General features: G+C 36.7%; 1 pseudogene; it reads right to left on the bottom strand.

Annotated features, from left to right (window-relative positions):
• Positions 1–12,418, bottom strand: part of LOC148126310 (uncharacterized) — a 123,507-nt pseudogene extending 111,089 nt beyond the window's left edge.
• Positions 12,419–13,271: the final 853 nt, after the last annotated feature.

Here is a 13,271-nt window from a genome sequence, read left to right as displayed (position 1 = left end):
TAAAACACCTTATTTAAAGACAGAATAATTCCAAATTATCACATTTCCATACAAGCCCAATTTAATATATATATTTGCCTTATCTGTTCTGCTTCATATCTTATCCCAGCTTCTCTTTGTTTCTCTCTTTCCTTCTATTATTCAAATTATATTTCTTTTACTTTAGATTGTATACATTCTTTATATCCATCTGTCTTATTTACAATTTCATTATTCTCTTCCAACAGTCTTCTTGCATTCTTCTAAGATTTCAAACATGGACATACAAAACACAAAACGTAAATACCTGAAACTTCTTTTGGGAAAGCGGCTTAGCCGGATTACCTCTTTTTATACAGACATAAATCAAGTTCATACTCACTCAATACACTACCTCATATCTTAATTAACATTCCGTATTTTCTATATATTTTCTCTTCTCTATTCACTCTCATAATTCTATTATATTTATTTCATCTCATTTTAAATAATTATACTTGTATCTTTTGTCTGTTTTCTTCAATTATCTATTTATCTTTTCTTTCCAATACAATATTTCTCCTGTAATCATTGGTTGAAGCATGACAACTTTTTTTTAAAAAAAAACAAGTTTTATTGATTTTACAAACAAACAAACAAAACAAAACATCATTAAACATTAAAAACATAAAACTTCTTTCCATTGTAAATCTTTACAAGGCAGGTAACACATTGTTTTATATCACATACGTATAATTTATCCCATTTCCATATAAACACGTAAATTCCCTTTACCAAATTCCACATTGTTTCTCTTTAATCATTATTCAAACATATTTCCTTTCTAATTTATCTGCTATTCAATCATCACATTTATATTTTCCTCTGGCTTGTTTGTAATTGTTCTCATCTAGTCTTCCTCCGAGATTTTATTATTTAATTCTTAATTGAACACACACACATAAGACATAAACATAAAAACATAAAACTTTCTTTTAGAAAGTAACTTGGCCCCAGATTACCTCTTTTTGTATGGACTTCAATTGAATTCATGCTCTTCTTATATACCATTACCTATCTTGTTTATCATTCTATATCTATTATATAACTCCTCTCCACTTTTCCCTCATCTTAATTCTGTTTTATATATTTAATCTTGCTTTAAAGAAAAATATTTTTATATCTTTTGTCCATTTCTCCATTTACATCTGTCTCATTTCCAATATAAAAAAGAATAGATTCCCCTGGAATCACTAATCAGAGTATGATGCCTTTCTATCATTCCCCTAAATTAAAATTTAAAATAGCACCTAAATCCCAATCAGATTCTGTTTAGTACATTCTACTATTTCAAAAACCAATACTACAATAATAAATCCATAACAGTCAACACATTAATCCATTAAACTCTATATTTAAACTAATATTTTAAACATTCCCTTTAGTATTTTATTAAAACTTAAAATCATTCATTATTAAACATTTTAAAGTTATACCTTAATATTTTAGTCTTTTATTAGATCTTAAAAAGTTCTGATTATCTACTTATAATACAAATACCACTATTACAATACTCATGTGTACTTTGCAGAGTCCCCCTTTTTTTTAAGAAAAAAAAAAACCCATACATTACCCATTATCCCTAAAAAAAATTTTCTTTTCTCCATCTTGTTTTAAAGCTTTGTAACTTTTTTCCCCCTTTTCCCTTTCCTTCTTAGCCTGCCTAAACTTTTTACCCCCTCCTCTCCAAACCTCTGCCTTCTTGGTTTCCCCTCTCTGTTGCATTCCTCTTTCCTTTTGCTTTCTACCATTCTGTGTTTTTGCATCTTCTTTTTCTCTTTCATAAATATTTTTTTATTTCTTAAGTCCTTCCTTTTCGCTCCTCTCTTTCTCCTTTCTTTCTTAGTCACACCATTTAGTTCATTAAAAATGGCTTCTTCTTCCTCGGCTTCTTCCAGCTGTTGTTTAATTTGCTGACACATGACAAGTGCCTTATCTAGGAAACAAAGGGCTTCTCCCATAACATCTTTGCCTTCTTTCCTTATTTTTAAATATTGTTTTTTTAGTTCATCAAGAGATAGAGCCATTTTAAACTGTTTCTTCTTCTTTTTCTGTATCCTCTTCTTATTATTAAAACAATCAGTTATTTCCAAACTTAAAACAGTTCCCAAAAGTCCCCAAATCCCGAAGTCATCAAACAATCCAGCCAGAGTACAAACTTCTTCTTTTTACAATTTCTCTTCCAGGGGTGAAGTCAAATTAGGGAAAGTAAAAACGTCTAGTCTGTGCTTTAAATCTTTTTTAGAATTAATGTATATTCTCTTTATCTTCAAGGCATCTCCTCCAGCAAAGTCTTAGAATAAAATTTTTTTCCCCCAAGCCTCTCCCTTCCCACTTATAACAAAGGGGTTTAGGTTTTACCTTCTATTAAAAAGCAGGTTTTCCTTGTCCATTTGTTAATTCCATAAGGGAGGGAGAGTAACTTTCCCTTTTCATCACTTTTCTTCGCCGCTGAAAACATCAGTCGGGAACATTGTAGTGACCAGAAAAAGCCAATACTCTCCCATGTGTTGAATATGTCCTTAAGGTCCCAGTTCGACCAAGAAAAAACTTTTGTTTTAAAACTCCTTCTTCTTCCTCCTGCACATTCTTTATCCAGTTGCTGGCTTCTTCATGGTGGCCATTAAGACCACCACTCCACCGTCTTGAGAGAAGGGGGTTATTGCCGGCTGGAGAGGGGGTTTGCGATACCCCTCAATCCCTGTCCGGATCCCGCCTATCTTCAGGTGCCCCAACAGGGCAGCCTTAGCCTCCAAATCTGTCAGGATCGGAGGCACCAAGGTGGCTAGCACAGCAGGGATCGCAGAGAGATGCGAATCCCTGCTGTCACCGAAGCCAGGCACACAGGAAGTCCGAAGCATGACAACTTTTATCTTTCCCCTAAATTTGATACTTAAAATAATACATACTTTCCATACTGATTCTGCTTAGCACAAAGTAAGATAATAAAACAAAAAATAAAAAGAGCTTAAGTTTATAGTATAATCAAAACAGCATTCCACAGAAAATTAAACTCTATTATTTACTCTTAAACATTTTATATATTCCCTTTAATACATTATTAACTCATATAATATTTCAATTTTCTGACTCGATTTCAAATGCTAATATCTACAATACAATCTTATGTATTTTTGCAGAATCATATATTTTTTAATTTAAATTTTACCCTTTGTCTCTGAAAAAAGCCTTTTTTTTTCATCTTGTTTTAAACCTTTATGGCTTCTCTTTCCTTTTTCCCTTCCTTTCTTATCAATTCTGATCTTTTTAATCTTTTTGCCCTTCATCTCTCAAATTCCACTTTTTGAATCTTCCCTCTCTGTTGTGTTTCTCTTTTCTGTTGCTTTCTGGCATTGTATCGATTTTTCATCTTGATTTTCACTTTCTTGGTTGCTTTTTAGGTTCTAAATTCTCCATTTTCTTTCCCCCCTTGTTCTTTTCAGCTATGATTTTTTGTCCATTAAAGATGGCTTCTCCTTCTTCATCCCGTTCCTCTTGTTCTTGTATTTCTTGGTATGTAGAAATCGCCATTTCCAAAAAACAAAAGATAGATCCAAGAAAGCTCTTACCTTCTTGTTTCTCTTGTTGTAGCTTTTGAAATTCTATTTGTAATTCTTGCACAAATAATACCATTTTTTATTATTATTATTTATTTATCTATTTTTTAAAAGAGCAACCCAAATGTTTTTAATCCTTCAAGGAATAGTCCCCCCAAAATCCCAAAGTCAGAAAGTCACAAAGCAATCCAAATCAGCACAAACTATTCCGTTAACACTTTCTTCTTCTCCTTCTTCTTCCCCACCCCTCCTCCTGGGGTGAGATTCAATTAGACAATTTCAAAATGATTTTTTAGAAGCCTTATTGTCATTAATTTCTAATCTTAAAAACTTCAAGCAGTCTTCTTCAATAAAATCTTAGAATAAATTTTTACCTCTTCCTTCCCACTTATAGCAATAAGCTTTGATTTTCAGTTCCAATGTTCCAAAATCTTTTATCCCCTTGGCTTTAATTTTTAGGTTTATTTACCTTCTTGCCCAAGCAGGATTTCCAGATTTCTGTCCGCTATTCCGTAGGGAAGGAGAGTGAGAAGAAATAACTTTCCCTTTCACAGCTTTCTCGCCGCTTGCACAGTCTTTCTGGGAAACAATGTAGCAATAAAAAAAAGCAAATCTCCAGGTTTTAAAAGCTCCTCTTTGTCCGGTTCAGCCAGAAAAAAAAAAACCTTTCACCTTCTTCCTCCTGCACGATCTTGTCCAGCTGCAGGCTTCTTTGTGGTGGCCATTGCTGACCGCTGCTCCACCACCTTGGGAAAAGGGGGTTTTGCCAGCTGGGGAGGGGGTCTGTGACACCCCCAAACCCCTGTCTGGATCCTCCCTATTTTCAGCTGCCTCTACGGGGCAGCTATATCCTCCAAATCCAAATGGATCAGAGGCACCTCGGCGGCGAGCGCAGCAGGGATGGCACGGAATCGCGAATCCCTGCCACTGCCGAAGCCTTGCAAACCGGAAGCCCATTTTGATAGGATCTTCTGATAAAGCCACCAGACCTACCAGTGTAGTCTAGAACCACTAAATCTTCTGGTGATATGCTGTCTAAAAACAAACAATGTCTATGGGTGCTTTTTCAGGATAGTCAGTATGAGGTAGGTCAGTGATGGCCAACCTTTTCAGCACCAAGTGCCCAAAATGCAACACACATGTAATCTTTTTGTCACCAAGTGCCTATGAGCCAGGTCAGTGATGGCTAATCTTTTTGGCACCAAGTGCCCAAAAAGTGTGTGCATCCCCGAAATGCAATGCGCACACTCCCTGCACATGGGCTACATCTCTGCACATGTGTACATGACCCCCATATGCCCCCATGCATGTGTGCATGACCTCCATGCATGTGCTCTGCCCCTGTGTATACATGCACAAACCCTGTGCCTGTGCCCCACAGATGCGTGCCCAGCCCCCACATGTGCACCATGCCCCCCATTCATGCACACATGACCCCTGCATGTGTCCCATTCTCTGTGTATGCATGGTAGAGACCCGAAGACCAGCTGGCCAGAAGGAGGCACATGTGTCCATGCACAGCAGAGCTTAGCTGAGGCAATGGCTTGCATGCCCAGAGAGAGAGCTCTGCATGACATCTCTGGCATGCATGCCATAGGTTCACCATCACAGAGCTAGATGATGATGACTGTTGTGACTGAAAGGTTAATATTAATTCCATAAATTATACTTAGGAAACACTTAGGAATCAATGTAACACTTTCAGCTCAGAATCCTATTCCAGAAACTTAATGCTACAATTCTCCAGAAGAAGACAATCAACAGTGGTACTGAACATTTCCTAAGAATTCTAGGAATGCTAGCAGACATAATCTTTTTCCTCTCCCCAGTTCATTTTCAAATGTAACTTAACCTCCAAGCATTCTAGTTAAAATTCCAATTGAGTATCATCTAAATTAGTATCATCCTAGGTGAGCCGTGATAAAATAGTTCCAGATAATCTGTAGCATCCAGATGTACTGACAGATCAGAATTTGAAGAACCATATACAACATATCTACCATATGTGTCAGCCAGTCAGGCATTAATCTTACGAAGCTTCTCCTCTGGAAATATTGTATTGCTAACTAGGGCATACAAAACCTTTTCTAGATCAATACTCAAATACAGCTCATCTGTCTGGAATCCTCACTGTATATCAGACATTATACAATCGAGCGAGTCCAGAAATATTTCACGAGAAGAATACTATACTCCTCTGCTCGCAACAGAATACCCTCTATTACCAGACTTGAAATTTTGGGCTTGGACAATCTTGAACTCCGCTGTCTACGGTTGGACTTAAGCATAGTACACAAAATTATCTGCTACAATGTCCTACCAGTCAATGACTATTTCAGCTTCAACCACAACAATACAAGATCACACGATAGATACAAACTCAATGTTAACCTCTCCAAACTTGATTGCAGACAGTACGACTTCAGCAACAGAGTGGTCAATGCCTGGAATACTCTGTAGTTACATCCTCAAACCCCCACTCCTTTAACCTCAAACTATCCACTATTGACCTCACCCCATTCCTAAGAGGTCTGTAAGGGGTGTGCATAAGTGCACCATTATGTCTCCCGTCCCTGTCCTATTGTCCCCATTTAATCGTACCTATTTCCTGTATTCTTACTCATGTTTATACTTATATCTATTATTTTGTAAATTATTGACAAATCAAATAAATAAATAAATATTAAAGGGAAATAGTAACATTTCAAAGAGAAGGCAAGCTTTCACCTAAGATTCTGAAAGTTCTAAAATGTCATCAAGATTTCTAAAGTATACCAATATCAGTCACAATTTTAATATCCTTTTCATCAGTTGGAACTGATTTCACCTCATTCATTCATTTTCATTCATTCACCCATTTCTGGTAGAGAAAGGCCGTAAATAAAGCTTCACTATTTTAAACTCTATTACAAGATTGACCTTATTGATTTTTGGCCTCCAATTGAACTCTTTCTAAACATTTTGGTTAGGGTGCTGTGAGCTACAAATATTTTGTTCGACTTTTCCCCCTTTGTTTTATAGCTAGTATTTGAAGGAGATTGGTAGTTAAGAAATATGAAGCATAAACAAACAAACAAATGAAATAGTTCTGCAAGCCAGCTAGGTCATTACCACCTTTAGATTTTTTAATTAACTTAAAGCATGTCCAGGAGAGACTTGTAGTAACAGTACATGACATCTAAATTTTTTACAGTTTCATTGCATGCTACAGTCATATACATCAATGGAACTGTCATTTTGTTGGATCTCACTGTTATCAAGCTAAAATCCTGCTTTGCCTGAATGATCTCAGCATGAGGTTTATCAAAAGAACAGGAGTGCTGGAGAGGCCTGACTGATATGCAGAAAAGCCATACATTCAAAAGAGAGTAAAAGAGAAGTGGAAAAAAGGCAGACGTGGAGAGAATCAAGGTCACGGAGAAAAAGAGAAATGCAAGCAAGTTGGACAGATCCCATCTGTCTTTTGAAGATAGCAAAATTCTTTAGAGCTCTAGCTCTGTGGATTTCAGTATATATTCTCATTTATTTTTATTTTTCACAATTTCTCTCTTCTGGAATCTTATGCAAGTTCAATATTTAAGTCCCAAACCACAAGGAATGCAAAATGGATTAACTCGGGATTACAAGAATGGAGGAGATATCAAAAGCCCATGTATGTGTGTGTGTGTGGGGGGGGGGGATGTCATTATATTGCCAGATCCTTAGAGATCCTGCTATAGTTAGCTTGCGATCTTATACAGTAAATGCCATGAAATTCAATAAGACTTATTTCTGAATAGATATGCATATAATTGCTTTTGTTAAAGACCAACATCTAGTATGGAACTGCTCCATATATTTAAATTAACTCTTTTATACAGAGCAATATGTTAATATGTAGATGTGAAGGGAACAGCTGTTCAAAAGAAAAATAGTGCACAGATTGATAGAGAATCCAGAAATTTAGCTCATTCTGAAGAAGGTTAATTGGGACATTATTTAAAATATAAAGAAATGTTGAAGGAGTTTAAAATATGCTAAGAAGCTGACTTTATTCAAAGTTGCAAATACAATTAACAGAATTCAAAGTGAAGTAATTCTGAAAAGGTAGAGCTCAAGACATTTCTCCCTGACTCCATTACCTCAGTAAGAGACTATCATGTTTACCGATCCGATCGTGAAATCTGTAGAGGAGGTGGTGTTGCTATCTTCTATAAAAAGTCCTTACATCTAAAAAACATCCAAGTTACCCAAGAGCTTGCTATTCCTGAGACCATTATCTGTGAACTGACCTTAAATATCACAGTTTGGTTCTTACTATGTTACAGAGCCCCTGATTATGACATCGAACATGTAAACAAGCTAAATTCACTACGAACATGGGCAGCATCCTGCCCATACACTTTTATCTTTCTTGGTGACTTCAATCTACCTCATATTAACTGGACTCTAAATGAATGTAGAACTGAACCCATACATGCAACCTTCTACAATGCTGTCTGGGACTGGAACAACTAATAACCAACAATACTAGGCTTAACAACTACCTCGATCTCATCTTCTGCAATGGTTTGAATTCAATTTACGGAATACAAATTAAAGAACCCTTTTCCAACAGTGACTACAACATGATTTACTTTTGTCTCAACATACGTCCACAAAAAAATCATCACAATGACAAAATCCCCAATTATAACTTTAAAAAAGGCAACTATAATCTTATAATCAATGATCTCTCTTCCCTTGATTGCTAATTTCTATTCACTGGATGCAATACTGTTGAAGACCATTACAACATATTCTTACTAGAAATCAAAAGAGCCATCAAACTATGTGTACCAATAACAACTCCTAAAACCAGGAAAAATGGATTACCCATAACATTAAGGAAGCTTCAACCCAAAAAGAGATCACTTTGGCGAAAAAACAAATCTGGTCATGTTAAATTTGGGGGGAAAATAGAAAGGTGTCATACTTCAACCAGTGATTACAGGAAAAAGTTTGACGTAAAGAGAAAGATAAATGGATAATTGAAAAAGAACGGACAAAAGATACAAGTATAATGATTTAAATTGAGATTAAATAAATAAAATAGAATTAAGAGAGTGAAAAGAGGGGAGAAGATATATGGAAAATATAGAATCTTAAATATGATACGAAATAGCATGAATTTGATTTATGTCTGTACAAAAAGTTATAACCCGGGATTAAGCCGCTTTCTAAAAAGAAGTTTTATGTTTTTATGTTATGTATTTTGTTAGCTTATGTTTGTTTATTGAGGATTAATGATGTTGGATAAGAACATATGAAATAGTAATAATATGAAATATAGTAATATGAAATACATGAAAGTATAAGTTTAATGAATAAAATTGAACAGAAATAAAGGAAGAAACAGTGAGAAGTTGGAAAAGAGTAATAAGATATGAAGTTGAATATATAAGATGCATATTAAATTGTGTGTGGAAACGTGATAATTTAGAACTATGTTGTACTTAAATGAGATGTCTTATTTGTTTTGTTAAGCAGTTTTTAGAAAAGATGTTCTAAGTTCTTATGTTTTATGTTTTGTTTGTCTGTGTATTCTCTTTGAAAATTAATAAAACTTGTAAAAAAAAAAAAGGGAGACCCCAACCTAGCTGAAAATTACAGACCAATCTCCTTATGCTACATCACCTGTAAAGTTATGGAGTCAATTATTAACCAATCCACTATCCTCCACCTAGAGACAAACAACCTACTCTCTAATAAACAATTTGGTTTCAGAAAAAAACTATCCTATAATCTGCAACTCTTACACTGCAAAAACTTATGGACTACACAACCCGATCAGGGCAAAGCAATAGATGCAATCTACATAGACTTCTGTAAAGCCTTTGATTCAGTGATACATGACAAACTACTCCTAAAACTAAAATCTTATGGTATCTCTAGACACCTACGTAACTGGATAGAAGCATTCCTGTCAAACAGACAACAAATGGTCAAAATTGGGAGCGTCCTATCAAATTCTGTACCTGTCAACAGTGGTGTCCCCCAAGGCAGTGTTTTAGGACCAACTCTCTTCATACTCTACATAAATGACCGCAGTGACCATATTAAGAGCAACTGTGTTCTCTTCATTGATGATGTAAAGCTATTCAACACCACAGACAATACTACTACCCTCCAAAAAGACCTTGATTATGTATCAGAATGGTCAATCAAATGGCAACTTCAAATCTCAACAAATAAATGGTCTGTCTTACATATTGGCAGAAAAAATCAGAAAATAAAATACAGACTGAATAGTCAAGACCTTGGTTTCTTTTAAAAAACAAACAAACCAATTTTATTAGTTTTTAAGACAAACAAAACAAACAAACATAAAAACATCCAGCTTTCCTTCATAAATATACAGTGTGTCGGTTGGTTTACCAGTTTTTGTGCATTCATTTTGTAGTCTCAATTACAGTTACATTACATAATAATTCATATTATCAATCAGAAATTATATACCCTAGTATCACAATTAAACAATCATTTGACTATGATTTTGTTCATTCATACTTTGCAAGATAACTATAATTTACTTAACTTATTTTATAACAAATCATATAATCATACCAAATCTATCCTGAAGACATTTTATAAATGTGATATCAAATAAAAAAGAAAAAATATCTCTTTATATATTCATTATTATCTAAAATTCTAAATATTCTATTATTGAATTTTATCATCCAACCATTGATAGAAAAGGTCCTAAATTTTATAGAATTGTTTATCCTCTTGTTCCCTAATTTCAAATGTCAATCTTCTCATTTAAGCACATTCCAATATTTTCTTAATAATTTCTTCCTGCAATGGTATTTTCTCATTTTTCCAGTTTTTAGCAAATACAATCCTAGCCGCTGTTAATACATTTACAATCAGGTATTTCAAATCTTTATTATATGTATCAGGTAAGATTCCCAATAAAAAGATCTCTGGTTTCAAATCTATGTGTTTCTTTGTCATTTTTCCAACCACATGCAAATTTTAGTCCAGTATTTTCTAGCGTCCTCGCAAGTCCACCGCATATGGTAATATGAGCCAGATATCTGATGACATTTCCAGCATTTTTCAGATTTATTCTTGAACATTCTTGCTATTCTTGTCAGGGGAAAGTGCCACCTGTAAAATATCTTATACAAATTTTCTTTATAAGCTGTTGACATTGTCATTTTATAATTTTGAGACCACAGTTTTTGCCATTTCTCTAAATCAATCCCATATCCAAAATTCTTCCCCCAAGCAATCATAGTTTCTTTGACTTGTTCTTCCTCTAATTTAATTTTCAGTAAATAACCTTATAATTTTTTAATCACCTTTTCATCAGTACCTGTCAAGATCTTATCTAAATCAGTCAATTTATCATAAAATCCCTGTTTTAAAATCTTCATCATATCTTGAATGTACTTGCGCATATGAAAACCAATTCATCTTTATACCTTGTTCCTCTAAGTTTTGCATCAATTTAAGTTCACCCTTTTCATCCAGTATTTCCCCATATCTAACTGTTTGTTCCTTCTTATAAATTATAGGATAGGAAAATGCTTCAATGGTCAATAACCAAACTGGAATTTTCAAATAACATTGTCTGTTGATCTTCTCCCAATTTAACCACAAAGACTCCCGTATATAATGTCTTCTAAAATATCCCTGCGTTTTCGTTCCCTTATACCATAAAAAGGCATGCCAGCCCAACAACAAATCATGACCTTTTAATGTCAACAATCTAGTCTTTCTTAGTGTTATCCATTCCTTGGCCCACATCAAATTTGCAGGTTGATAATACAACTCCCAATCAGGCAAACCAAAACCTCCTCTAATTCTGGCATCTTGTAAAAGTTTTAACTTTATTCTTGCTTTCTTACCTTGCCATATATACTTCAACACAATTTTATTTAACTCTTCAAAATAGTCTTTTCCAAGCCTGATTGGTATTGTTTGAAACAAGTATAAGATTCTGGGTAGTATATTCATGAATAGTCAAGACCTTGTTGATGATCCAAACTCTGTGAAGGACCTTGGAGTACTCATCTCACAGACAGGTGCAAAAGGTATGGAGTTGGTATTAGGGCAGCATGTTGTTCCATTCTATAAACACAGCTGTTCCGTCCTTTGAATCTTAAGCTTTCTTTTTTTCTGATTGATCAGAACTGATCACATTGGCTTAATGAGCATCTGTAGCAGATAAAAAACAAATCCTATCCCAAGGAAAGTTTCAACTACATCTGTCAATCAAACCTATCTTGTAGGGAGAGATCATCAAAACCTGGCAGCAACTAATCAAGAGCACGAAGTTTTTCCTCTTGGGTGAGCTTCTGAAAGAGGAAGGGCCAACTTCATTTTACCTTTATTACATACTGTTTCACCGAGGAACAAAACAGCTCTTTTTTGGCTGGCCCAAAGCCAGATAAACTGTTCTGTATTAACATATTCCAAAAGGTAAATTCTGATTGGTCTGCACAAACTGCAATCTGATTGGCCGACTCAACAACTGTGATTGGCTTACTTAAAATCAACCGCGATTGGCCGAGCCGATCGCGGGAGATTCAAAGTGCTGTCATTGGCCGACGAGCCACGAGCAATCCCTATATGAAGGGCTGCCACTGCTCCAAGATCTTGTACAGATCTTAACATAAAATAAAGAGCTTGAAGTGCACTGGTCTTGTGCCTCATTTGTACCCGATCTAACACTGGCGACGAAGGTGGGATTGTGAGACAAAGAGACCAACAGAGCACGTGGTGAACCGATGCTGAAATCCCAACGAGATGGCTGGCAACAACTCACCACCCGCACCCTTCGACCAGGCAGCCGAGGACTGGGAATCATACATTGACCGATTCCTAAAGCAGCAATCTAAAGGATGCCAAAGGACAAAAGAAGAGGGCTGTGTTCCTGACACACCGCAGTGTTCAAGATGGCCAAAGCCCTAGCCAAACCCACAGATGTGAAAGAGATGGACTGGCCTGACCTCGACCGGCTGCTGAGAAGCCACTACGCCCCTGCCATGCCCAACCTCATCAGATGACATGAGTTTTATCAGAAAGAGGGCGAGAGCATCAGCAACTTCGTGGCCACACTCAGGGACCTCAGAGGCATGTGCGGGTTCACCGACATGGACGAGGCCCTGCGAGACCGTGTGGTCCTCGGGCTCAGAGACCCCATCCTCCAGAGCTGGCTCATGGCAAGGGCAGACATCTTAGTCACCGAGGCCATCGCCGAAGCGATGGCAGCTGAAGCCACCAAGCAGTCTGTGGCCAGGATGCAACAGATGAATGCAGCAGACCGACCTATGACTCAGGAGACGGCGCCAATCCTGGAAGGATGCCTGGAGACCAGCCACAAAACTGCCACCACACACCACGGGGACCTCAACTCCTTCTCCGACACTGAGGACGACAAGGAGGAGATCCACCAACTACAGGTGGAACGGGACTGGCAGGAAGGGCGAGGCCGTAAGTCAGGGTTCCAGTGCGCCAGGTGTGGGGGGGGGATCATCCTCACTCAGAGTGCTGATTCCTTAATGCCATCTGGCAGCACTGTGACAAATGGGGACACATCACCAAGGCATGCCAGAATAAGAGGAACCACAGCCCCCGGCGATGAGACGGCAGCCCCTGGCGATGAGACGGCAGCCCCTGGAGATGAGACAGCACCCCCCCCCCAGGACCAGAGACCGACACGCT

Source organism: Pseudonaja textilis, chromosome 3 (genome assembly GCF_049901715.1).
Source record: "Pseudonaja textilis isolate UNSWEBS1 chromosome 3, rPseTex1.2, whole genome shotgun sequence".
Classification (NCBI taxonomy): domain Eukaryota; kingdom Metazoa; phylum Chordata; class Lepidosauria; order Squamata; family Elapidae; genus Pseudonaja; species Pseudonaja textilis.
This window is presented reverse-complemented; position numbering and strand designations above follow the sequence as displayed.